Source organism: Canis lupus, chromosome 15 (genome assembly GCF_011100685.1).
Source record: "Canis lupus familiaris isolate Mischka breed German Shepherd chromosome 15, alternate assembly UU_Cfam_GSD_1.0, whole genome shotgun sequence".
Classification (NCBI taxonomy): Eukaryota; Metazoa; Chordata; class Mammalia; order Carnivora; family Canidae; genus Canis; species Canis lupus.
Window position 1 is genome coordinate 19323452 of NC_049236.1, and position 26174 is coordinate 19349625.

At 42.4% G+C, this 26174-nt stretch overlaps 2 pseudogenes; both read left to right on the forward strand.

Annotated features, from left to right (window-relative positions):
• The first annotated feature begins 15532 nt into the window (after positions 1-15532).
• Positions 15533-16185, forward strand: LOC119876993 (annotated as a pseudogene).
• A 9197-nt stretch (positions 16186-25382) lies between these two features.
• On the forward strand, positions 25383-25709 carry LOC106559731 (annotated as a pseudogene).
• The last annotated feature ends 465 nt before the right edge of the window (positions 25710-26174 follow it).

Below are 26174 nucleotides of genomic sequence, written 5' to 3' on the forward strand. Positions count from 1 at the left end.
TTTTCCTCCCTAATAATTTTCCAAACAACCTATATGTATATTTTGGGAATAGTGAGGGCTCCCTATGTGTTGGAAGTATTTTTATTTATCTCTTCAGGATTGAAAAAGAAGGGTTTGTGAGCACTTGCAATTGATAACTGTGTTGGAGTTTGTGGTTTTATTCGAATTAACAATATTTTCTATTGAAAGTGAAGAATTAAACATCCTCATCTTGGACAAGCTGAAGAAGGATACCTCTTATCTAAAAACTGAATTATAAAGGCTATTACAGGCAGTGTTGGGGTCCTGGGACAGAATCTGGAAAAAGAGACATGAATGAGTTAAATTGCTCAATGGAGGAAAATGAAAGGTACCCACATGTGTTATTTTTGTTCCTGACAGAAGAGAAAGATGCAAAGAGGAGGCAGGGGTTGGGGGGGGTGCTGAGTAATAAGGCTGACCCCAAACTGTAAATAGACCTAACACCATTTCATGACCCACCTGCCTCCCCGGGGGTAGACAAGAGCCAATGTTATTACAACCTATGGTGATCAATGGGTTGGGAGCTGTGCTTGGGGGTAGGAACGGCCACCAACAACCAGAAGCCAAGAAATGACTAGGGATCCCATAGATGGAACACACTCTTGGCTTTGTAATCAGTCACTAAGTCAAATTTATAGACATGTGGCAAAGGTTGAGCATCAGAACAAGAGATATAGGGATGCCTGGGTGGCTCAGTGGTTGAGCATCTGCCTTCAGCCCAGGGCATGACCCCAGGGTCCTGGGATCAAGTCCTGCGTCGGGCTCCCTGCAGGGAGCCTGCTTCTCCCTCTGCCTGTGACTGTCTCTGCCTCTCTCTGTGTGTCTCTCATGAATAAGTAAATAAAATCTTTAAAAAATAAAAAAATTTTAAAAAATAAAAATAAAACAACAAGAAGTATAGTTAGTTTCATCTAAAAAGAGTGTCAGGATGTAGGAAACACTCAGGAAGTTCAGTAAGTAATCACTGATTACTTAAACTGGAAGAGAGCCCTACACTGGGAATGTTAACCAGTAAATGCTTTTACAATCTGAATTTAAGCGAGATAAATGTATTTTCAAGGACACCAGAAACAAAAGTATGAAACCAACTGTTAAAAACAAAAGATCTATCCTTTTCAACTTTCAAGATAGCTAAAAGTTCTTCTGTTAATAGGATTCTAAGTTCTCAAAATAAAAAACTTTAACCTTGTTTTCCAGCTGTTATTTCCAAAGCACAGTCTGAATAGGTTGCTGTTTTTCTCATAAAGTCAATAAATAGCTTTTTGTATCATACATATGGTGCTTCCACACCATAAAAAAATTAAGCTCCTTTTGCCATTTGGGCCCTGTACACCAAATCAGCTTCTCAACACTTTCTCTTCTGTCTTCTCCAGAGATGAGTCTATCCACGCATTGTCATTGTACTTGACCTACACTTGCTTATAGTTTGATTTTGGTTGATGTCATGAATCATAAAATGTCCTTGCTTTTCTCATTAGCAAACTCCCCTCTCCACCACATCTCAATCTGGTTTAAAAAAAAAAAAAGCTCTCAAAAATTTTAAATTCTGCAGCAGGCAGAAATCATCCAGGGAGACTTGGTTATGAAAAGTAGACTATTTTGTTTTATTTACATGATTTATATGTTGACATCGCCTCAAGTAATAACAGTTGTATTGTACTACTTACAAATGATGTTTAATGTTCCCCTTGTCTTCCTGTCTCCTGGAGAATTCCTTCCTATCCCTAGCCCAACTCTGTGAGCCCCATTCCTCTCAGAATTAGGTCTTGCTCTCTTGGCTTCCTGATTCTCTTTTTTGCTTGCAAAGTATCTTTTTATTTAACCAAGTAAGAGAAAGGAAGAAAGAAAAGAAAGAAAGAAAGAAAGAGAGAGAGAGAGAGAGAGAGAAAGAAAGAAAGAAAGAAAGAAAGAAAGAAAGAAAGAAAGAAAGAAAGAAAGAAAGAAAGAAAGAAAGAAAGAAAGAAAGAAAGAAAAAAATGAATGAACCTTGGAAATTTGGCTACCTTTCAGGTAGATCCCATGGGGATACACTCTAACAACTCCTTAAGAAGGGCACAGGTCCACAGCACAGGAATGAGAAACCTGCAAATCCCAACAGAAGTGGCTCTAGCTCTGAACCAAAACGTCATCACCCGAAGAAGTCTTCGGTCAGAGAGAATCAATGTTTAACAATTCATGTTCCGCAGAAAATGCATTGCAGCAACAACGAATTTTTCCTTTCAAATTCTGAATGGAACCAGAGAGATGATGACTGCCTATAAAATTGAAGCCCAAGGCACCACTAACCCATTTGTGTTGGTGGCCATAACTGCTAGTTTGGTTCATGACACGATTGATTCCACTGTAGCAATTGCCTTCAACACTAAAGAGAACATAAATGAATAGATCAATCATGCCCCAGTCCAGTTTGCTCGCCACAGGACTCTAAAAATAAATAAATGTCACCATAGAGAGCTTTAGAAGAGAAATGTTATCTACTAAAAAGGATACATTAGCCCTTTGTGTTTTTCCAAAGTCATTACTGAATGACTAGGGCAATTCATATGCCTCAGAATGGCACTGTTTACTTGTATTTTGATCCCTCAGCAGTATTTGGGTTTTAGGATTTTTTTTCTTAAAAGGGAAGGGTAGGAAACAGCCTATTTCAGAGTTTCCCAAAGTGTGAATTTTTATTGACTGTACACAAGAGGACGAGTATGATATTCCCAGAGGTGGGGCAAGGAGGGCCTCTTGGGCCAATCTGGGGAACATATGACCTCTAAATTATTTGATAAGTAGCCTTCAGTTCAGAGAGAGAAGGATGAGGGCAGGGTTGGAAATGAAATTTGACCAAGACCTAATGTGGACACCAGAGATAGAAAGAAAAGCCTTTTAAAAAAATCACAGTGAAGTAGAAACAGCCGTGGGAGGAGCTGAAGGACAAGTATTTTGCCCATGGAGATTGTTATGGTTGCCTTCTGGTCATAATCATTGACATCAGATTCCCACTTATGGTAGTAATATACTTCCCTTTTCAAATAAATATTTTAAATTGAGAAGGTGAATGGATTCCGGGTAAAATGCTGCTTAGTAGGATACTCAGACAGAACAGAGTTTTTAAAGCTGCCGCGTGCATGGCTGGCGTCCAGGAGCCGCTGGTGTAGGGAACAGCCTCCCAGCACTGCCCCGGGAATCCTGAGCAATTTACCCACTTACGTTCTCTGACCTTCACGGTTCTCCACAATAAAATGCTTAGATGAGAAATACAAACCTTCCAGGGCAATTGTGAAGAATAAATTATGGGTGCTCACTTAAAAGTCCCTCTCCTTCCCTTAGTAGTATGCGGAGAAGCAGCGACCTGCTGCCCCTGCCCAGCCACCACGTGGTACAGGGTCACCAGGGATTGTTGACACTGCTAGATGATTTTATAGGCAAACCAACAGAGCCTATATTTTTAGCCCAACACATTCCATTTGCAGAAAAGGTAGAAAAAATAGGTTTAGCATAGGACTGCGTTGTCACGAAGCAGTATCCTCTGGGGCACTCTGCTGCAGCATGACTGGTGTGCAGGCTGGTTCTGGGCCTTCCCGACCAAAACCCAGAACAAAAGGATACAGGCACGCACACACGCACACACGCACGCATATGCACACACAACCCAGGGCAACAGGATATACACACGTGTGTGTATGGTTATTTTAGGAGGAAGCAGAAATCTCTTTAAAAATATGATTTTCGGGGTGGAAGGAGAATTCTGACACCATTGATTTTACTCCCTCCCTCTCTTCCTTTTTTCTACGTGTAAACACATCAAAATCTATGTTGAATATTCTCTTCTATGTAACTTGGTCATACTTGCTATTACTGCTCACACAGCTGCCCGAATCTTCCAACCACCTGCACTCCCCTCCCTCGCCTCTGCCCACCGACCCAGGAGGAAACCAGGCTTTGTTGGGAAGTAGCCCACAGATATCTCTGGGAAGCTCCAAGGCCCCTGCCAGTTGTGATCACAGCACAGTCACCTGACAACATCCCACCTGATGCCACCCTCACGATGGGCCCTGCTCATGGCATCAGTGGCAAGAACACCAAGATCAGTGTCTGGTGTAGTCTTCGCCAGTTCTCTGGACACCCAAGGAGGTATAGTGCTAAGACCTGGGCTCCCTGTGGTCTCGGCTGGCCACTGAGGCACCTAAGGAGGGCTGGTTTCCATTCAAGGAAACAACGTGAGAGCTCGGTCTCTTTTCTAAGTCCATGCTACACCGATCAGCAGGGACCAAAGCAGTTCTGTTGGGGCCAGAGTTTCAGTCTCAGAGTGAGTTCCATCAGTCCTCAACCTTCCTTCAGATCTTGCTCAGCATTTCATCAAGTGTCACGGAAACACTGACATCAGTTTCTGGTTTTCTCTTCCTTTATCCCAAGGTTCAGACCCTTTACACAGACAAATCCTATGTCATCTCTTTTCACGGTCTCCCTGGCCCCTCACCTAAACATGGAGACAAATAAACACCCCTTCACCTCGGGGGCTCGGTGGTTGAGCATCTGTCTTTGGCCCAGGGGGTGATCCCGGGGCCGTGGGATTCAGTCCCACATCGGGCTCCCTGCGAGGAGCTTGCTTCTCCCTCCGTCTGTGTCTCTGCCTCTCTCTCTGTTTTTCAGGAATAAACAAATTAAATCTTTAAAAAAACAAAAAATACTCCTTTCCCTCCAAAAGAAACCTAACTTATCCAGATTCAACTTTCCTTCCTTGGTCTTTTCTCCTTTTCATCTACAAATCTGTTTTGTTTTGTTTTTTAAGTTTCTGGAAGTTCTATCCCCTCAAACATCTCCTGCAGAGGCTGCAAAGTCTATGTACCATGGAATAATTTACACTTTCACAGATTGCAAAATATAAAATTGCTTGAATCTGTGACATTATATTTCTGCCCAGTGCTCCCTTCCCTGATTATATTTTTAAAGTAAAAATTTTGGCAAAAGTTCATCCTCATAGTAGCCACATCCATCAGCAATTTATTTATAATGATTGTGCATTCCCCTCAAACATGAGTCTAGGAAAGAAATAAGAATATTTACCAAAGTCTACTTTCTTTTCCATCTAGTTCCAGGGATCACTACTTCTACCCTAATACATGAGTAATAATACTAGATAACAATTCAGAAGACCATGGTTTTAATTACACCTAATTTGGAATTAACCAAATGACCTCGACAAACTATTTCTTCTAAATGTTTCTAAAATATTTTAATTATATGTATATTTCCATAAAAACAATACCTTTGGTGAGAATATATAATGATAAAAAATGTTTTGCAAACAACCTGGCAATATTATCTATGAAAATATTAATAGCAATAACTTCAGAGTTGAAATTTTTACCAGTTTTTATTCTCATTTTTGTTTTTTACATTGAGCATGTTGAGCCTATATAACTAAAAATATTGCAAAAAGTCTACAGAATATAGAAAGAAAAAAAGAAATTCATCCAAAACCCCAGACTAGGTGAGATTAAAGTCTTCTGAATTGCTATTATTTTCATGTGGACATAATAGTACTCATAACTCACCCTACACATTGCTGCCTAAACTCAGTTTTACTTATGCAGGGAATGGCTTCTACAGATTTTCCCTCTTAATCTGCTACGTTGTGACAACATCCTTCAAGGCCTAAACCATGTTCATGCCATCCATAAAACCAGCTTCTAGATCCTTCTTCCATAAATGAGTGGACCAGTAATTGGTCACTCAGATGATACACAGACACTGTAAACCACCCTTCCACCTGCCCTGCTGGTCTCCCCCTGGATCTAAGAGCTTCTCTTGGGTCTACAAGGTGCTCCACATTTTTTGCATTCTCCATGGTGAGCATGGTATAGCAGACATTTAAAGCTTGTTTGAAAATAAAATAAAGTGATCTCGATTCTATTAATATCTGTTTATTAATACTACATACAGCATCTTAGAGTAGATACTAATTATAAAAATATTTCCCGTTTTGCGGATTTAAGATGACCACATGCAGTGATGGAACAATGCCTGGCCAGTGGCCACCTTTTCCTCCCGGCCTGGTGGACTTTAGCAACTTAAAATTCTATTACTAAGCAATTTCCTTTTGAACATTCCTTTGGAGAGATTCATTTCCCTGAATAATTAGTCATCTCTTAGGATAATTACCATTTCCTCTCTTTAACAAAATTGCAGTGACTGAAAGACAGGCTGATGTTGAAAAGTGGAGATAAATTTCTCTACAAAATATTTGGACCCAGAGTCTATAGCAACTTCTATTTTTAATTTGTGAATTTGTGTGTGTGTGTGTGTTCATTAATTTGCCATCTGCGATAAAAATTTCCTTCTAAGTGATAAAAATTTTGAAAGACACTTTTACAAATGTAAATTATTTTAAACTATATAGTAATTATTATTATAAACAGACTACTCAAATACCTCTTCACTTGATGATCTTATTAAATTGTGTCTACTTGCCCTTTTCATTGTAATATTTCTTCTATATCAATTTTTTCATCTTCTTTAAATTTTTGTAGGTCTTCTTTAAATTTTTTCCAAAAATTAGAAAAGGTTTTTACTCCCATACATTTTTTCCAATAGCCTAGTGATGGCCAATGTGGATCCTCATCTATTATTATTTTTATTTATTTTTTAATTACTTATTTAAGCAATCTCTATAATTCGCAACCCCAAATCAAAAGTCACATACTCTTCCAACTGAGCCGGCCAGATGCCCCTGGATCTTCATCTATTTTTAGATAGCCACCTTTTTAATTAAAAAAACTTAAGTACAGGAGCACCTGGGTGACTCAGTGGTTGAGCATCTGCCTTTGGCTCAGGGCATAATCCTGGAGTCCCAGGATCAAGTCCCACATCGGGCTCCCCTGCAGGGAGCCTGCTTCTCCCTCTGCCTGTGTCTCTGCCTCTCTGATGAATAAATAAATAAAATCTTTTAAAAAAAATTTAAGTACATTTCTTGTGCTTAAAAACTAGATGATGTATGCACATTTCAAAAATTCAGAAAATAGAAATAAATTAAAAATTGACCAGCACTGGAAGGATATGGATAGATTAGGAAAAACACTCTAGAGACAAGAATGAATTATTTTTCTACAGAAAGAGATACAAAAAACTATTGTCAGATTAAGAGGCAATCAATGGGAAGACAGTAAAAAATGTAGGGGAAAAAATGATAGAGGCGATTAATTAATAAAATCAATGTTATATTAATTTTTCTGGGCTTTGTGATATTTGCAGTCTTTGTGACCTTTTAAAATTGCAATTTATTATGATTTTTTATCTTGTTCTAAATAAATATTTGCTTTCATACATAGTTTCATATTTGGTTTTTTGTATTCTTTTTCTTAAAGAGGGTTCCTCTACTAAATTGTGCAAGCTTTCAGGCTCCAGAAAATCTGGATCAACTCCTTTTGGAATGAGTATTGTTGTTTTTTAACAAAGTATTGTGATTAGATATCGTAAAAACTTGGGCTAAAGAAACAACCCAAACACATAGGAAAACCACTGGCGAAACAAAGGCATCACAGATGTCAAAATGAGCTATTTTGGTTATAATAATTCACTCCATTCAGAGACTCAGCATTTATGAAACAAGATTTGGATGCTCTCTCCACATCCAAGCACTGTCTGCTATGCAAATTCTAAATGACTTATATTTAATTTCTGTACTTGTCATGGATCCTTAGCTTTCCGATTTTATTCTTTGAATACAATTTTAGGCTTAAATAGTAGAAATTAGGTAGTCTTTTGTTTAAATCATAAAGATTGTTCCTTGCCTAACCACACAAATGGCATCTCCTTTAGACTGCTCTGTGGAGCAACCAGGGATCATATTGATTTGGCGTTCACTAATCCATTAAAAATGTATTATGCCAGACATTGTGGGCACTAGTATGAGGGAACAGTGAGAGGGATGGGAAAAGGAAGATGAATAAGACATTGACATTGCTTTCAAGAAGTTCACAGTCTACTGAAGACTCATGGTCCGGGATGAGAGACATACTTAAATGTTGTGCTGGGGGGAGAAGTCGTTCATTAGGTTAGCAGGGAGGGGTCCAATAAGACTTCTTACAGACATTACAATTTGAGCCAGGTCTTGAAAGATAAAAACAGCTAATCGTGTTGAGATAGGGAAGAGTATTCAGGGCAAAAAGAACACTAGAGTTATGGCAAAGAGGGATGATTAAATGTGGTACGTTGGGATAAAAGGAAAAGCTGAGTGAGGTGCACATAGGAGAGTATTGGGAGTGAGAAGAGAGTGTGGGCTGTGGTCAGACCGTGGACTTTTATGAAAGTTTTTTTTGTAAGATTTTATTTATTTGAGAAAGAGAGAGCAGAACGAGGAGAGCAAGAACAGGGGTGGAGGGGCAGAGGGAGAGGGAGAAGCAGGCTCCCCCACCAAGCAGAGTGCCTGACATGGGGCTTGATCCCAGGGCCCTGGGATCTTGACCTGAGCTGAAGGCAGACCTTAATGGACTGAGCCACCCAGGCGCCCCTCCAGAAAGTTTTTTAAGCAGTATGTCACAATTATATTTGTGTCTGAGAAAGTCCACGCTAACGTTATCTGAATCATGAAAATAGGGACACTTAATATGCAAATATATTTTTAGTTTAGTAGATCTATGACAAAACTTGGCATTTTTGGACTCAATGTCTTGGACTAAGAGTTGCTGAGACATGATGTCCCTTAAATAGGGTTCAAAGCTGTATCAGGAGGGATCTGAAGCATAAATGTATAATTCTTATAAGCAATAATCTCAATGCCAAATTTTCAGATTTTCTGAACAGAGCAAATAACAGTATTATCTGACACTGGGACCCTTTGGCTTGCAGCCCACCCACTTAATTCCCCCACCCCTAATAGACTTGTTTGGTTTCTTATGTAGTATTTAATATCAGTATCATACAGCTGTTATGCTACTACAACATATACAAAAATTCCTTAGGTTTCTACATCAGCAACATTAACTTGAAATTTAAGATGAAATAATACACTGCATTTCATAAATTCTACCCATGGATTCTAAGACAATATTTTGTGCCAAATGTATTCTGACATAGTAACTTTGCCAAAAACTATACCTGTGTAGGTTTTTAGCTTTTTGAAAATAAAGTATTATATTATTATGGCTTTAATTTTGAGCTAGCTTTCCCTTAGTAAAGAATTAACCAGGGATCCCTGGGTGGCTCAGCAGTTTGGCGCCTGCCTTTGGCCCAGGGCGTGATCCTGGAGACCCGGGATCGAGTCCCATTGTCGGGCTCCCTGCATGGAGCCTGCTTCTCCTTCTGCCTGTGTCTCTGCCTCTCTCTCTCTGTGTACACACTCCCATGAATAAATAAATAAGATCTTAAAAAAAAAAAGAATTAACCATTTAAGTATTTTCAAATGTGTCTCTATTATCACGATCTATCACCTAGGCTAAGAATAAAATGTAGAGATTAAATAAAATCTATATAAAAGATCATACTAAGTTAATTTACTAGGCTTCGCATGCACTTTTTTACCTCATCTAAAACAAATACTTTTCTTAACTTTTTAACCAGCAAATATACTTTCAACAATGGCTCAAAAAAGCAATGTCTTATTTACAAATTAAAACGCATTATCAAATGATAATGATTACGGATACACCATACTTATGCAGCAGTAACAGACTGAAAATAAAAATAATTTAATAACCAATACTTTTCTTCTTTTTTTTTTAAGATTTTATTTATTTGAGAGAGAGAGCACACAGAGAGAGCACACACGAGTGGTGAGAAAAGGCAGAGGGAGAGAGAGAAGCAGGCTCCCCACTGAGCAGCGAGCCTGATGTGGGGCTCCCTCCTAGGACCCGAAGATCATGAAGGCAGACACTTAATCGATTGAGCTACTCTGGTGCCCCAGCACTTTTTTCTTTACCTAAATCCTTGCTCACCGCAAGTCTAACCTGATTCCTCCTTTGCCTTGTCTAACATTCATGCTAATAACAAAACAGAGACAGAGAAACGTAATCATCAACTACCCTTCATGAACTTCCCAAAGTAATTTTATCTGCTTGGTCAATTTTTAAATTAAATTTACCCTCTCACTTAAATTGCAAATTAAAAAGTGTCTTTATTTCTGCTGGCAGACTTTGTCTAGCGTGGCACATTGTGTGCTGAATATTATCTACAAATCAATGTTTAAAAAAGAAAAAAAAAGATCTTTTATTTATTTTATTTTTGGGGTACCTCTCTTGAGAGATGAAGAAATATATGGCATTGATTTTTTTTTTTTTTTAAAGAACGAAGGACACTAGCTAGATGCATGACAGCCATGGATTTGTAGACATGCCGCCCCCATCCCTGCTGGGCACCCAGAAACTCTTGCCCATGTACACAGGAGATGCATAGTGATGTTCATGGAAGCACCATGAATAAGAGGGAAAATGGGGAGATCAGTGCCCACTACAATGGGAAATGGGTTCAATCACATGGGGATTTTTTGTAGTTACTCAATCACAGCTAACAAAGAGTGCTTGCATGGGCCCTGGGCCCTGTCTTGTTTTGAGTACCTTTTGCATATTCACTCATTTCATACTGTGAGGGTTAAATGAGCTCCTATGTGTCAATTCCTTAAGACTATGTTTGCTCCATAACAAGCACTCAGAAAATCTCAGCTGACAGTTTTTACCTTGTTTTTATTGTGCTCGTTTTTCCACATCATCATCATCATCACACTACCTATATTATTATTCCCATTTACAGAAAAGGAAACTAGGGCACAATGAGGTTAAGCTACTTGCTCAAAGGGTTTGACTTCCCTGGGATTCAACAGCCAATAGTAACAAAAAGCTGTGATGGAAATGCTTGGCCCTGGGATTGTCATCTTCCTTCCAGTGAAATCCTCTCTCCTTAGACTCTTTGCCTTTCCTATGACCATTGATGGAGCAGAGACTTTTGTTACTAGTCAAATAAATTGGACAGAAAGCCAGTACAGTTCTCTCTGTAGGTCTCCCAGAAGAGGGGAGGAGAAGTGGGGAAAGCAAGTGAAGCCCTGTCATACATTTTTCTCCTACAGATTTGGATTTGCCGCGAGACCAACCCATCCTCACATGCATGGCCCTTCCCATTATAACCAGAGCGGAGAGCGGTCCCGGTGTTCTATCAAGGTTCTACTGGCCTTACTTTTCTGAAGAACATCCAGGAAGGGTGGCTTAGCATTCTGCCTAGGGAGTGAGGGGTCTGTGTGTACACATATTTGAAAAAGTTCCCCCAGAAGATTCTGACTTCCCAAAATACACTATAGGATCAAGAAGCCACAGCTTTCAGAAACTGTAAATCACATTTACACAAGCATCACACTCCAGGAAAAGCATGTCATTTCTGATTGGCAAAGCTTACAAGGAGGGAGAGGATCCGTTCATTTGTCATTCCTTCAGGTTCTGAGGCAATAGCAGAGAAAAATGACCTTGTTCTTCCTGAATTGCTGTCACTATTATAGAGAAGCAGTAGGCTAAACTTGTTCTCTTTCTCTTATCCTCAGATAAAATAATCTAAGTTACAGGTAAAAATATGTTAAATGTAAGTGTACATAAGCCCAAGTCAACAATTAATATGATTTGTTAAAAGAGTTACTCCACACTGATCGTAAGCTATCAAATGAGGTCTGCTGAGGAATGCACCGACCTGGGGCTGGGGAATAGCCATCAATCTTCGTATCATGGAGCAGGGAGACGCCATTACATCATTTGAAAAAAATCATTCAAAGTGATTCACAGTTGGCATGCATTTTAAAAGCACTGACAAAATTTAAAGATAAGTTACAAACAGAAATATTGAATTCCATTGACCTGGTAAAGTTCTTTCATTTATGAATTATTAATGATGATATCTAAAAATACTTTTCCTCTCAAAAGCCCAAGGCATTAAGTAGTCAAATTCTGGTTCCTCCTTAGAATACCTGATTCAATAAATAGATCTAAGATACTAAAGTGTGTCCATTTCCTACACAGAGAAATCAAGGTTTTATATATACATCTTACCTTATCCCCATCTGAACTCTTAAAATGTTATTTGAAAATTCAGTGATGATCAGAATCTTTTCAAAAGAAACTTTACAAAATAGGGATGCCTAGGCATGAGCCATCATCCAACCATGCGTTCTGACATGGTGGAGATAAAGATGCATGGTCTGCACTTGTTTCTAAAGATAGGATTAAGATAATTCTTTAAAAAAAAAAAAAGACTTATTTATTTATTCATGAGAGACACAGAGAGATAGGCAGAGACATAGGCAGAGGGAGAAGCAGGCTCCATGCAGGGAGCCCGACGTGGGACTCGATCCCGGGTCTCCAGGATCACGCCCTGGGAGTGATCAGGCATCCTGGCAGATGCTCAACTGCTGAGCCACCCAGGCATCCCCAGGATTGAGATTATTCTTTGGTCTTCATAGATTTATTATGTTTTCATTGGCTCAAGATCTCACTATCCTTTGGAACACTAAGCTTAAATCTCTCAGAACTTCAGGTATTTTTTTTTTATTTTTATTTATTTATGATAGTCACACACACACAGAGAGAGAGAGAGAGAGGCATAGACACAGGCAGAGGGAGAAGCAGGCTCCATGCACTGGGAGCCTGATGTGGGATTTGATCCCGGGTCTCCAGGATCACGCCCTTGGCCAAAGGCAGGCGCCAAACCGCTGCGCCACCCAGGGATCCCTTCAGGTATGTTTTAATGTTGAATTCAATATAGCTGTTCTCCAAGTTCAATAGCTCAAAAAGCGATTTTCAAAGATGTTAAGTCTATATAACAGTATCATTGTAAAAAGGAAGTTGGTTATTCAGTGGACACTCCACTAACAGCCAGTTATTACTTTCTTACTCTGTGTTCTAGATTGCAACCGGTACTATGAAAAATGATGGGAAACTCCAATGATTACCTAGCTTCAAACAACTGCAATTATAAAATAAGATAGTGAAAAAAAAATAATTTCAAGCATCTCCTTGATCTCTGGGTTACTAAGGGTAGAAACCTGCTAGAGGAGTTATTTTGTTTAAGAAAACATCTTCGAGGATTTTTTTTGGAAGAGCCCTGAGTTAATCTGAATGAGAAAGATTAACACAGGAGGCCTAAATTGTACTGCATATTTAAATATTGGAATGTTTGTTTATTTAGGACAGGCTGAGAGATGGGAGGCGTGAAAGAAAAGGTGGGAGCAGGGTTCCAGAGTACTGGTGTGTATTATTAGCATAAAGCAAGAGGATCAGTGAGAACTTCCTAGGAGTAGGGATGGCTGAAGAAATTCAAGAATTATAGCTAAAACTCATATGTTATAACATCCTGCTCTGCAGCAGGCCTCTGTGAGTGGTTCTTAGCAGCTGATGGAGAGAGGGAGGTGTGTCTCCAAGCAAGGCGAGGTGAGACTGAGAAGACAATAGCCACAGATGGGTGCAGGGGAGGGAGGGCTGAGGATTGAGCTTATCTGACAGCATTAATCGTAATATTTATAAGGCACAGGAACCCTTTTAAAAATTTATGTTTTAGAATGAATGATTAAATTTTTAATAGGTTACCATTAAACTGTATCTAAACTCTGCATGTTTCTAATATGAAAATATCCAAGAGGCGAGGTAATTGAGGACATGGACTTTGAATTGAAACAGACTTTCAAATTCTGGCTGTTGGTCTCAGTTTCCTCACCCAAAAAATGTGGAATATGTGTTGTGAGGGTGGAATGAGAGACTCTAAGCTCAGCACTGAGTACATGTTTGGTGCAAGGTAGCTCGATAATGGAAAACATTATTGTCACCTAAAATGAGTTCATGAGAAATACTCTTTTGAAACAATTCTGAGACTTTGAGTTTTTTTTGTTTGGATATTCATTCTAGCAAGAAAAGAATTATGTTTTTATTTAAAATATTGTTTTGTTTTAGATTTTATTTATTCATGAGAAACAGAGGGAGAGCGAGAGGCAGAGACACAGGCAGAGGGAGAAGCAGGCTCCAAGCAGGGAGCCCGATGTGGGACTCGATCCAGGGTCTCCAGGATCACGCCCTGGGTTGAAGGCGGCGCTAAACCGCTGAGCCACCTGGGCTGCCCTAAAATATTGTTTTATATTATAGACAAATAGCTATTATCAAATACCTTCTTAAGGCTCTTTGCATGGCAAGAGACAAAAGCCTGACTTAATTGGGCTTAAGTAGAAAAGGAAATTTAGGGACGCCTGGGTGGCTCAGCGGTTGAGTATCTGCCTTCAGCCCAGGGCATGATCCCGGGGTCCTTGGATCAAGTCCTACATCGGGCTCCCTGCCAGGAACCTGCTTCTCTCTCTGCCTGTATCTCTGCCTGTCTCTCTGTGTCTCTCATGAATGGGTAAATAAAATCTTAAGAAAAAAGAAATCTTTTGGTCCTAAGAAGTGAAAAGCCCAGGGGCCTTCAATCTGATTGGATCCATGAACTACAAAATGACAATAATCTCTCTTTCAACATCTGTCAGCTCTGTTATCCTCTGTTGGATTTGGCATCAGGTTGGCCCTCTTCGTGTGGCGATCACTGCAACTGTCAGGCTTAGCTTGTCCAAACTTGGTATCGAGGAGACAGAGACCTTCTCCTAATGGTTCTCACAAAAGTCCAGGACTTAAGCCTTACTGGCTCTAAATGGGTCACGTATGCATCACTAAACCAACCCATGGGCTAGAATAGTGGAATACTCTATCTGGGTAGGCCTGGGACACATGCCTACCCCTGGAACTACGGTGAAGTGACTCATCCCCAACACATGAGTATGGAAGGGGGTGACCCCCACAAAAAAATTAGAACACTGTTGGGGCATGTGGGAGGCTCAGTCAGTTAAGTGTCTGCCTTCAGCTCAAGTCATGACCTCAGGGTCCTGGGATCAAGCCCTGCATCTGGCTCCTTGACCAGTGGGGAGCCTGCTTTTCCCTCCCCCCCACCTCATGCACTCTCTCTCGTTCTTTATCTCTCAAATAGATAAATCAAATCTTAAAAAAAAAGACCTGATATCAAACAGATCACAGCTGATAAAAAATAGAGCTTTTCCCAAATTTGATAGCAATTCTAAAATATTTTCAGTACAAAACCATTAATAAATTTGTATGAAACTAATAGTAATGAAATCAAACCATAACAGTGTTGCTAAGGGAAAGCTGGAAATAAACATTCTCTTCTCTCTATAGAAAATAGTATTACAGAGTAATTGTCATGTAAGAGGCAAAAAACACTCACTTTGTAGAAGAAATGCATTGTGGAGGTGAATAACTCATACAAGTATAATTTTTCTTGTGTTAACTAATGCAAATCTAATTTTTCTTTAAAAAAAAAAAGCAGCCTTTTGGTTCCATCCCAGGCCCCAGAATTAGGATGGGGGTGGATGGATATAGGATGGAGCACTTACTCTGTGCCAAGCACCGTTCTAGGCACTTTTATTATTTTGGGCACTATTATAATAGCCATTGTAATATTATTTAATTAATTCAGCTATCTCAGTAGTCAAGTATTGGTCCCTTTTTTGCAGGTAAGGAAGCTAAAGTTCAGAGACATTAAGCCTCTGCAGCAAGTCAGAAAGTTGTAATTCAAAACGAGGTCTGGCTCTTACCCCAAGCGGCCTGAGGTGACCTCCGGAGATGGTTCGCCACTCGCTGGCCCCAGAAAACCCTACAAAATCAAGCAAGTCGAGAGGTTCAAATCTTCGTGTTCACTTTAAGAACACGTGTGAACTGCCCAGGCCATCAAGGGTATGCATATCTGAAAAGCCACCAAATATCTGAAAGATGTCACTTTGCAGAAGCAACATGTGCCATTCCGTTGCTACGATGGTGGAGTTGTTCGTTGTGCACAGGCCAAACAGTGGGGCTGGACACGGGGTCGGTGGCCTAAGAAGCGTGCTGAATTTTAACTGCACATGCTTAAAAATGCGGAGAGTAATGCTGAACTTAAGGGTTTAGATGTAGATTCTCTGGTCATTGAGCCCATCCAGGTGAACAAAGCCCCCAAGATGCGACGTAGAACCTATAGGGCTCATGGCCGGATTAACCGTACATGAGCTCTCCCTGCCACATCGAGATGATTCTTACTGAAAAAGAGCAGATTGTTCCTAAACCAGAAGAGGAGGTTGCACAGAAGAAAAATATATCCCAGAAGAAACTGAAGAAACAAAAACTTATGGCCCGGGAGTAAATTCTGCATAGAATAAATGCAAATAAAATTTTTTTAAAAATTTAAAAAAAAACAAGGTCTGTTTCTAGAACCTTCTTAACTACTGTACCTGCCAGATCTGGAAGTGAGGCAACGCAGATATCCTCAAACTAGAAGTTGTATTATTTTTATTTAGCACCCAGAAAAAAACTCAGAAACAGTATCTTTTCTTATGATGTCATTCATTTCATGCATCATCTTTTTTAAAAATAAACTTCCATTTTTTAGAACAGTTTTTAGATTTTCAGAAAAACTGTGAACACAGTACAGAGAGCTCTCATATACCCAACACCCAGTTTCTCCTATTATTAACATCTAACATTAGTATGGTATTTTTATTACAATTAATGAACCAATATTGATGCATTACTAACTAAAGTCCGCATGTAACTATTTTTTTTTCCGAGAATATTATTTAGAGTCAGCACAACTGTGTGCAAGACTCGGCGCTAGCTCTTATGGCTCAAGTGGTCTGCTGAATCTTAATTTACTCATTTCTAAAAGGGAAATAATAAAAATAATGATTTCACAAGGACATGTTGGTAATATTTGAAGAGGGTCCCATACCTCATCCTCTTTCCCATGCCTGCACCGGTAGAGGCCAAAACACGTCCATTAGGACCACTAAAATCTATAAAGAACCATATGACTTTTACCTTCAGTCTAGTGGCTAATAATCCCAAATTCCAGAATAAAGTAGATTTACAGCACAGGACACACTGGCCAGGTGAGGCCTGGGAGTACCGGGGAGTAATAAGCGAGTCAGCCCGGCAACTTCCTATTAAGGGGAAGAGGCAAGGAAGAGGTGCATCAATTTCCCCATCAAAGCATCTCAATCAAAAAAAAAAAAAAATCTCAATCAGTTGAAGCCATTCCCCCTTCCCTGGGGAGAGGGGCCAGGTGGGGAAAGGCCGGGCACATATTAGGGCGGATGGGCAGGCCGCAGACATAGTTAGCGTTGCAGTTAAGAACTGAGATGTGTGTGAGCCCAAGTGATTGTGTCTGGTGTAAGGCACAAGTACATACAACACACCTGTGCTCCAAATAACTCCTTCTGCAGACGATAGTGATTCTTTTTTCAGCAAAGACAGTGGTTTCTTTGCTTCAGAAACCATCCAGTTGCTAACAATGACTGGACACTCAGGTAAGATTACCCAAAAAAAAGTTATTTGGAGAGCATCTCTCTATGATGACCACAGAGAAGTCCAATGATTACATCCATCAGTTGCATTTTTTTTCATGGTGATTTCTGGCTTATCGAGGGAGTCACCTTTTTCAAAATATAGAATCCCAGGTTCCGTTGGTTCAGAACATCTGGGAGGGAGGCCAACGTCCTTATATTTTGGAAAAGACTTTAGGAGCTCTGATGATGAAAGAGTCTGGGTCCTACTGATACATCCTAAAGGGACATTGAACAATGAAATCTGATCTGGGGAGAAAAACAGAACTATTTTATTCTTAAAAACAAAACAAAACAAAAAAACGATAGTTTTGAGTTTCAAAGATGTATACAAATAACTTATTTTCTAATCTTTTCTTACTTGGGAAAACTTTTCAAATCAGCCACATATTTTGGTCTCAGCGACACTATTCCATCACACGGGTTGCCTGCCGATACCCTAGAAAGTCTCAGCGGACAGGCTGCAGGAAAAGTCAAATCTTGAAGAAGTCAGGCAATTTGGGATGCAAATGCTACGCGTGGGCTTGTATCCTCACCATTTCCGGGGAAGGTGTACTCTTGGAACAGACTAAAATGTAGACGTTGCCTGGCCAACACTCACAACAGGAACCTGTTTGAGATTCGCACACTCATGCCACTCCCCGTGCTTCCTGAACCCACGCACGGCTCTCTCGAGTTTGTGTCCCCAGCTGCAGAACCAGCTGTGCTGGCCCTTGGGGGACCGTTGTCTGGGGTCGAAGGTTCAGCTGGAGGCAGGTGGCCCGAGGCAGCCTGGCCCAGGCCCCACTCCCACCCGTGGCAGGTTGTTGCAGCCTCCTCAGGCCCTTGGTCCTATGGGCGGGTCTCGTTGTCTAATGGGCCGCGGGGTCACAGGGCAGAGGCCTTGGCCTGGGAGATGGGGCCGTGGCCGTGGCTCAGTTCCTACAAGGCTTGAACCCTCCCGCAAGGTGTTTGCCACGGTGGCATGACGTGCATAGGTCTTATTTCAGCCTTTTGTGTGACTTGAGTTACAAGTCAAGCAAGTCTCGAAAAAAAAAATAATCATTCCCGTTCGGCAGCACAAGTGCCCACTTTTCTCTTTTTTAAGATTTTATTTATGTATTTGTCAGAGACAGAGAGATGGGGCAGGAGGGGGAGCCGGCACGGGGTCAGGCCGCGGGGTCAGGCCGCGGGTCAGGTCGCGGCCCAAGGCCGCCACTCAACCCTGGGCTGCGGAGCAGTTGCGCATGCGAAGAGTGGGGCCGGCAGATGGCAGGTGCACAAGCGGAGGCTGCTTGGGGAAGGGGCTTCTCAGGGCCATAGGGAGCCGGCCACACCCCTTGAGGCCGCCTGCACTAACAGGCGAGGGAAACGGAAGGAAAGGGGGCACCTGGGGGCTCGGGGGTTGGATGCCTGCCTTGGGCCTAGGGCGTGACCCAGGGGAATTGGGACGGAGTCCTGCACCTGGCTCCCTGCGTGGAGCCTGCTTCTCCCCCTGCCTGTGTCTCTGCCTTTCTTTCTCTCTGTGTCTCATGGATAAATAAATAAAATCTTAAAAAAAAAAAAAAAAAACAGAAGGAAAATCATGGTAAGGCTGGTGTCTGATGAGAGACACAGATATGGTGGCAAAAAATGTGTGCAGGCGATTTAGTGAGGGGACATAGGCGGGGAGCCAGAGAGGGGATCCGTCCTGATGTCCTTGGACGAGGCCCAGCGGGCTGGTGCTCCCTGCGGTGACCTGCCCGGCTTTCCCAGGCCACGGTGGGCAGGGAGGGAGGGTCGGTGCAGCAGGGGCCGTGTCTCCCCCCCCCCCCCCCACCAGCCCCATCTCGGCCCTCACTGGGTTCCACAGGCCGCAACCCTTAGCTAATACCCGCCCTTCCCGCCACGGCCGCCTGCCAAGAAGACCCTGAAGTGACACCAGATGTTGGCTGTGAGCGCTCAACACTTCCCTTCCTGAGATGCAACAAGATTTGGCTTTGCTGGGGGTCTTTTGAAACCCAAGCAAGGTGCAAGTGATGGGCAAACATTGGCCCTGCCTGAATTTTCCATCGACCTCTGTTTTCCTCTCATTGCACAGAAGCCTAGTAGAGAGGGAATAAACATTAAAATATAGTATTGGAACCTCTGAAGCTGATATTACACTATATGCTAATTCATTGAATTCAAATAAAATCAAATTTAAAAAAATAAAATCCAGTATTGGAAGGGAATCTACAGACAGTAGATCAATTTCCTAGGTTTAGAAAGCGGCTAATTCATTGAATTCAAATAAAGTTCAAATAAAATTGGAAGGGAATCTCCAGATACGTAGGCCATTTCCTAGGCTTAGGAAGGGGCCCGTGTGAGCTCTGGATCCGCGGGGAAGAGCATGATCTGCGGGGGAAGAGCGCGGCGAGAGCGCAAGCCCAGGCCCCTGGCTTCTCCTCCACCAGAGCACCCTGCCCTTTTCTGTTTTGTACGCTGGGATTCGCAAAATATTTCTTTGGAGAAAAGACTGTTGACGCTAAGACTTCATTTTGTGGACGAGGCCCTGGAAGCCCAGGGACACGGACTGACTTGCTCGAGGTCACAGCAGTGGTCAGGGGTGCAGCTCAGGCCCAGTTTGAGGAGCAGGTTCTTGGTGCCCGCATGGCCACTTCCACTTGGCTCCATCTAGGCCGTGCAACTCCTTTTTGGTGGCCGCTCACTCCGTAAGTATTGCCAAAATGTTAGACATCGATCAGGAGATGCCAATTGTCATTTCTCACCTGAACGCCTGCTGCTATAGGACCTGGGTTCGGCCGTCGGCGGCTGCTCCCCGCCCTCCCCCTTGCAGCTTCCTCGCCCCAGAACAAAGACAATGACGCGCGACAACTGAGCTACTTGCTCAGCTTTGTGCAGGCAAGCGGTTAACTAATACAGGGCATTGATGATTTGGGGTTTATTGCTTTGCTTGAACAGAAACCACTTAAAATTCATGGGTTGTAAAGGCCCTTGTTAAAAATGCGCTGTCTCTTAGCACTTGTGGAAAAACTGAAGATAATAATCAAAACCATCACCCTGTGTAGGGCCCAGAGCCGGGTTCATTAGAGCGGGATCAAAGGGCCGGTCTGTCTGAGAACCATGCAGCCAAGCACAGTGAGAACTGCCAGGGAAGGAGCCCAGGAAATCACTGAACCGTCCTGGCTCTTACAAAGGCTGGAGGACGAAAGGAGAGGCCGGAGGAGAATCACGGGGCGTCTTTTAAGCGGTAAACAACGTCAGCACCAGGAACTTCAGTTGCTCTTGAAATTCTCTGCTTCCCATTTAGGAGCTGCCTCTAAAGGTGGCGGCTCTCCCAGCGCCCAATTAAAATGCCTTCGCAGAATGGCTTCAAATCTGATGAGGATGGATAGTTGCCAAATGGGCCCCTTTCTTGGCTGGGCCTGTAGATAATTTGTCTCCTGCTAACAAGGATTGGCACTAAAAGCCAAAAGTGGGGCATCAAAAGGCTTTAGACACTGGGTGAGGCTGTTCTGTGCTACTTGATCGTGGAATGATCCCTGTGCCGGGAGATCGGATCACTCTATCAGTAGATTGGGCAAAGCTATGTTACAAAGGAGGCAACGTGGCATCCAGATGAACACTACTCTGGTGTGTGCAGTGGCTTCTAGTTTCCCTATTATGTAAACTATCCAGACTATGTCAGATTATGCCTCCGTTTGCGGATCAAGAGTGGAAAATAACCATGAGGTAGTGGACCGGTGTTGGGAGATCTGTGTTCAGGTTCTGGCCCATTATTGTTCGCTTAAACTTTGGGCCTCTGTTTGCTCATCTGTGAAATGAACGGTGGGGTAGAAAGTGAGATTGGGATTTCTAAAGTACTTTTCCAGGTCTAACAGATTCTTACATTATGGCTATAAGGGCTGACAACTTTCTTTCTTTCTTTGGGTTAAATTGTCCTATATAGTAAATCCTAATGGATTTTTAAATTATATGGGTTCTGGGACGCCTGGCTGGCTCAGTCAGCAGAGCACACGACTCTTGATCTCAGGGTTATAAATTTAAGCTCCATGTTGGGTGTAGAGATTACTTAAAAATAAAATCTTTAAAGAAAATTATATTGATTCTGTGGTCCCTTACTCTTCAGTGAAGCATGTCAAGGAAGCCTAGTTCCCGGGCTGGTGATTTAGTACAGACAAAGCTATGTTGCAAGAAAAAAAAAAAAGGATCTGACTACTGTAGTCTGAAAACACAAAGGTTTCTTCTCTTCTCTGACATAAAAAATCCTGGGAGGTAGGAAATCTGCAGCAGATACTGGGACTTTATGAAGTCCCGCTGTGTGTGACCGCTAACCTCAAGGTCACCTCCAAATGTAATAGGACCACGAGGATGCCTGCCGTTCATTCACGCTCCAGGAGCAAGGGAAGTAGACAAAGTATGGCTCATCTTTTTTTTTTTTTTAATGGCTCATCTTTTGACTAGAAAGTGCTGTCCTTCAGCTGGGCACTCTGGCATCCCAAAGAAAACTGGGCTCCTGTTCCTAAGAAGAAAGGAGGCCACCCGGCAGTTACTCAGCTGGAGTCCTTGGCGAAAGGTCATCGTTCGGCCGGCGCGCCTTGCTCCCAAAGGCCAGGTCTGGTGGGTGAGGGCCGGTGGAGCTAAACAACCTCTGTGTTTTCCGACCCTTTAAAACTAGGACAGGAGCCTGGGAGGGCAGGGAGATGTGTATTCCCGACTGGGGAGCCGGGGGACCATTTCCACGGGTGGAAGACAGCAGATTTATTCCATTGCAGATGCCCCCTGTGAAAAATTGAGATTTTTGAATGATTATGATAAAAGCGTTTTCCAATCTTGTCTAGAAAATGAACTAATTTCCACCTTCCAAAAAGTATCCCAACAACTGTTTTAGATAATTCTGTTCTTGCTATGAGTAGGTTCCACAGTGACAGGGACTAGGAGGGAAAACACAAAGCTCTTCTAAAATAACGGCTTATCCTTGAGCTTGGATTAGGTAAAATAGTTACTCAAGCAAAAGGACCCCACTTCCTGAAGTTGTTTTTTATCTTTGCTGCTAAGAGCCCACAGGTTAAAATTTTCACTATGGAGACGCCTGGGTGGCTCCATGGTTGAGCATCTGCCTTCGGCCCAGGCTGTGACCCCGGGGTCCCAGGATCGAGTCCTGCGTTGGGCTCTTCTCATGGAGCCTGCTTCTCCCTCTGCCTCTCTCTCTCTCTCTCTTAGTGTTCTCTCATGAATAAATAAATAAAATCTTAAAAATAATAATAAAATAAAAATTTCATTTTTTTCATTTTTATTTTGTTTTAATAATCTTAGTTCATCTGACTAGTCAAACTGCCTAAAAAATATGTGGGTTTTTAAAAAATCATGAACAAAGTCCAGTTAAAACCTTAGCAGTGTGACAGCGGAAGTCAGTTAGCAGCACTTCAGCTCAGACATTTTGGCTCCGGGTTCCGATTTGCCACAGATCACTGCTCCCTGCCCGCGATGGTTCACTTTGTGCGCCAACATGGCTGGGCCATGGTACTCAAATACTTGGTTAAATACCAGTCCAGATGTCAACATGCAGGTATTTTTTTGGATGAGAGTAATATTAAAATCAGTAAACTTCCAGGGAAGCAGATAACCCTCCAATCAGTTGAAGGCCCTAAAAGAGAAAGGCCAAGGAGGCCTGAGTAAAGGAACTTTGCCTCCAGGTTGCCTTCACATTCTAAGCCGCAACAGCTCTGCCCCAGTCCCCAGCCTGCCAGCTTACTGGCCTTCCTTGCAGATTTCGGACTTGTCAACCTCCCTAAGTGTGAGCCAACTTCTTAAACTCTCTCTCTCTCTCTCAATAGATGGATAGATAGAAAGATAGATACAGATTGATAGGTCTCTCTCTCTCTCTCTCCATATGGATGTACATACACACACCCTATTGGTTCTTTTTCCCTGGAGAGCCCTAATACACCGGAGCACCTCATGGCTCCTGGATATTTGCAAACAAGCCCACTCTTGTAGCTTCCCATCTCTGTAAGGCATTTATTCAAAGCTGACTAAGGCAGTGCGATCGAGAGGGATAAGGAACACGAATTCTGATATGAGATTGGGCGGAATCATAGTAGCAAGGTTATATCCCGCAGGTAAACCTCTTAGCTCTCTGAGTCTTCGTGTTCATATCTGTGAAATGGGTCATGATGCTGCTTTGAGGATGAAATGGCCACGATAGTGAAAACAACAACTAAAAATGCGGACTTTGTCAGAGCACGTGCCGTGTGCCACACGAACATGGACTCTCTTTTCCTTCCCACACGGCCTTCGGAGGTGGGCATGAGGAAACCGAGGTCCCCAGAAGTTAAGGGCTTGTGCAGGGTCACAGAGCCAGCAGGTGGTGATCATGGGATCACAACCAGCCCCCCGTGGCCTCCCTAACACACGTGAAGACTCCCGGTCTACGCCCAGCACAGAGCAGGTGCACAAGACTGATTTCCTTCCATTTTCTTTCTCCAAAGCCTTCCGTCTGATCACTCAGCCTTCCTGCTGAGGTCAGAGCCAGTCAAAGCAACAACGTGTCGTACAGTCGATCTATAGCCCTGGAACGTTCAGGAATGTGCCCCAAGATGACTCATTCCGAGACTTCCCTGCCAGGAAGCAGAGCTGAGAGCAGGGGCAGCCTGTTGCTCGCAGCATCTCGGGTCGCCTGGCACCCCCGGCCTCTGGTCGGGTGACGAGGTGCGGCCACTGGCTGGACAGCTGGACGCAGTGCTGCCTCCTGCTGCTGGGTTCACCCCCAGGCCGGCCACAGGCCGCGTGTGCAATGCACACCTCCTCGCCCCTGCTTTTCCCGCGTAATTCAAAAGTGAGAAGAAACAGTGGCTATGGCCTGAATCTTCCCTCCTGACCTGGTGGTGCCCAGAGAGCAAGCCGCTTTCACTTCTTTGGTTATGTTGCTGTGGAACTATGGAGAAGGACAGAAGGACCCCTCTCCTCTGTCCCTCCTCTCTTCCCTTTGGAAGTCACTAAAGAGGCCTGTTCCATTAGCATGAAGAGTACGCTTGTGCATTTTAAGTGGTTCTTTGGCACACGGGGGAGCTATTCTATGACAGGCCACAGACATTGTGTCTGCAGCTCTCCGTAATCATAATAGGCACCCGGGTAATATCGATATCTCCAAATGTAACATCATCTCCTGGAAAATTCATCTCCTGCGAGGATGCTGATGTTGGTACCAAGTCATTCTATAATTCTAGGGAAAGAGCTTTTGAGAACCCTCTATACTTGGCATAACACCTGTTATATCCATGCTTGGATTTTCACCAACTTAAATAATTTAAAGTTCAAGAATATTCTATAAAGACTGATTTCCAAAAAAAAAAAAAAAGACTGATTTCCTTCCAGCTGATTATTTCAGGGCTTCCAGTATAAATGCTAATGCAGGAACACTTGTTTTTGTTATTAAGCTATAAGTCTGCTATAAAACATGTTTTTAGAAAACAATTAAAAAATTTATGACTTGTATTATACATTTCTATGGTGTGATGCAATGAACCATGCTTGGCATCTGTTACAACTGGATCTACCAATGCAACATGTGGCCTGGGTACAAAGTCACTTCGGTTCCTTTCCAGCTTCCTGTCCCTACATTCCTCCCTAAAGATGCCGTGAACACGTCCTTGTTTTCTGTGCCTTATGTGTGCTGTCACCTTAGCTACACTGACCCTCCTATCCTTTATCATCCTTCTCCCACGGTGCTTCACAAATTCCTTCTCATTCCTGACATCGGGATCCAATGTCATCAGGAAGCCTTTCCTGATTTTCCTACACTCCTTCCTTGTAGAAGGGTTTTTTTTTTTTAATTTATTTCTTCTATTTATTTCTTCTAACTCGCCAATTTCCAAACATAGTTATGTATATAGTTATATCTATATTTCCAAATATAGTTAACTCTAAATTATCTTATCTTACCTAGCAGTCCTGGAAGGCACACAGAGGTACTGAATGAAAGCAGTTCGGTGCAGGCCTCGTGTTCTCTTCTGTCTGGTCAGAGTGAAAGAGAACAATGCAGGAGGACTCTGGCCCACTCAGGCCTTTACGTTGACTTGGCTTTGGCTATGCGGTACTGGTTGCTTCTGGTGGGAAGCAGGTAGTGTCCTATCATTGCTTGCTGGGCTTGTTTTCAGTAGTTTAGCAGGCCTAGGTGCTTATCAGCTGTCTCAGGATCCGTGGAACATTTGGGTTTTCCTAGCTACATCTGGAACCTTAGCTGGCACTATGGGAATGAGAGTCTATCACTGAAAAATGTATGCCTATAGGCTTAATCACAGGTGCCAGTTTACTGATGGTCACCAAGCTTGGAATTAGTATGTTGAATAGACTCCATCAGTAATAGTCATGTCCCAGCTTGGACTCATGAAGAATTTTAAAACTTCCATTATTTTTACTGCATTAAGAGAAACAAGTGTAGCATTTTCACATATTTTGACATTTTACTTAAAACAAAACAAAACAAAATGACATTGAACTTTCCTGGAGAAGAAATCAGTCATCATCATAACAACCTTAAAAAGATGGTAGTATATAACCCAAGAGCTTTTTACTATACTCTCATACCGTTTGACTCTTTTTTTTTTTAAGATTTTATTTATTTATTCATGAGAGACACACAGAGAGCGAGAGAGAGAGAGAGAGAGAGAGAGAGGCAGAGACACAGGCAGAGGGAGAAGCAGGCTCCATGCAGGGAGCCCGACGTGGGACTTGATCCGGGTCTCTAGGATCACGCCCTGGGACAAAGGTGGTGCTAAACCACTGAGCCACCCGGGCTACCCTGGTTTGATTCTTCTATGTTGATGTT